General features: G+C 32.6%; 1 non-coding gene across 1 annotated transcript; it reads right to left on the bottom strand.

The window, feature by feature from the left end:
• Positions 1–968: 968 nt before the first annotated feature.
• Positions 969–1,075, bottom strand: LOC117196223 (U6 spliceosomal RNA). The gene has a single exon (XR_004476303.1). It is a non-coding gene; the product is annotated as a U6 spliceosomal RNA (small nuclear RNA).
• Between the last annotated feature and the right edge of the window lie 961 nt (positions 1,076–2,036).

The raw sequence follows: 2,036 nt of genomic DNA, 5'->3' as shown, positions 1-2,036 counted from the left end.
GCTAAAAGTTTAGAGGAAAACAGTGCAGAAGCCTAGTAGCTTCTTGCTATTGACACTTACTTGATAACGTGGGGTTAATCAATCTTCTCTATTGTTTTTAGCTTCAATTTTGTTTTCTGTTCAGGCTTCATTTTTCCCACCTCATCAGATTGATGTGCCAAAAAAAATTCTTGAGGGAGAAAAGACAATAAGTAACTCTTTTCCATACTATTGATCTCATCAAACAAACTTCTGTTGTTCTGAGTGCATATACTGGTGACAAACACATACCTATTTTCTGTGCATAACGTGTATATATGTATATATATATAATTTTTTTAAAGTTTTAATCTAATGAATGGTTGGAGAAAGAAAATAGATTTTTGTGATCAAAAGTTGAATAATAATTTTTTTCTTGTAGAAAGACATTATCCTCAAAGTATTTTGTTTGTTTTCTGAGAAGCAGCAACTTATTGATTATTAATCATTTCACTTTCCATATTTCCTCAATATTTGCCTTAGTTTAGTGATGTGCAACTATTACATACTCCACTGAAATAATTGTTTATTGCAGTATCTAAATATGGTACGTTTTTATCTCATTGCAAAAGACTGATGAATTGTTATAAGACCAGCTGGTTCTGTTGTGCCTGAAACAGAGATGAATAGAGGGGGAAAGTCCTTGTGCTTTGCATGAAATTTTATCACTCCAATTAGTGCATGGGATGGCAGAATCAAAATTCTTACAAAAAAAATTTTTTTAATATTTAAAAATTGGTTAGCTTTATTGAGATGTAACTTACATGCAATAAAATTTACCAATTTTAAGGCTGCAATTCGGTGAGTTTTGACAAATGTATACCGTTGTATTACCACTACTGCAATCATGATATAAAACATTTTTATTCCTACTCAGAAGTTCCATTGTGGCCCTTTGTGGTCATTACCGCCACCCTCCCCTTACATCCCCTGGTCCCTGGTAATCACTGGAAAATACAGTTCATTTCATAAGTTTAAATGTCCTCCGTGTGCACAGGCCACACTAATCTTTTCTATGTTGTCCCCATTGCAGTATGTGTGCTGCCAAAGTGAGCCCTTACACAGATTTCAGACGTAAGGTATGACGATGTATCAGTTTGTAAACTTTTTACAGGATTCATTTACTAAATTTTTTTAAGATATTATTTCTAATAGTGGATTAGAAATAAACTGTCAGCCCCTTGGAGAAGAAAAGTCAGCAATCCCCAGTTTTGTGCCATGCACAGCATAACACAATACTTGAGATCCTTTCCTGGTTTCATGTCCAACTCGTAACTGTTTTTGAAGCACTGAGGTGTTAATTGATAATTAGCTTTCTTTAGTCGTTTTGTTACCTTAGGAATACTTTTGTTGCTGAGCTTTTGGAACAAGAAGTTGACTAATTCTGTGCCTTAGTTAACCACTTTGTTATACGAAAGCAATAAAGTTCTAAGGCTCAAAGAATTGTTGAAGTACAGTTTTTAAGTGTGGAAGAGAAAAGCAAAGCAATGCAATTTAATATACTCTTTGGTTTGGCAAATGACTAAAAAGGAGGAAGCGATAAGTGTGTGAAAATTTCTATATATACCCTTGGCTGACAATTCTTTTCCATTATATGTGAAGAGACATTAAGTGTAAGAACATTGTTCATTGTGTACACATACAAAGCATTCTTATTGTTGGGCAGTATCAGTACACATACACTGTGTGGGTAATTTTAGCCGTAATAGATAACCCATTTCAGTTTTTAGATTGAGGTGTTTTTCTTTTTTTAAACTAAAAATGAGTAAGCATAAATGAAGCTAGAATACATGTATGTGCCCAAAGAAGTTGGAGGTGAATGAGAATCTGTTATAAATATTATGTTGTGTTCATGTCTTAAAGTCTAATATCATTTAGTTATTCACAGTCATTTGTATTTGGTTGTTTTAAAGAGGTTTTCTACTAAGATAATTTTTAATATTAATATATCAATATTAAAATATTAATAAGACATGGATATTTTACAGTGTGGACTTCACAACAAATCTAAAAATGCA

This window comes from Orcinus orca, chromosome 3, assembly GCF_937001465.1.
Source record: "Orcinus orca chromosome 3, mOrcOrc1.1, whole genome shotgun sequence".
Classification (NCBI taxonomy): Eukaryota; Metazoa; Chordata; class Mammalia; order Artiodactyla; family Delphinidae; genus Orcinus; species Orcinus orca.
The sequence above is the reverse complement of the archived record's forward strand: the minus strand, read 5'-3'. Positions and strand labels throughout refer to the sequence as shown.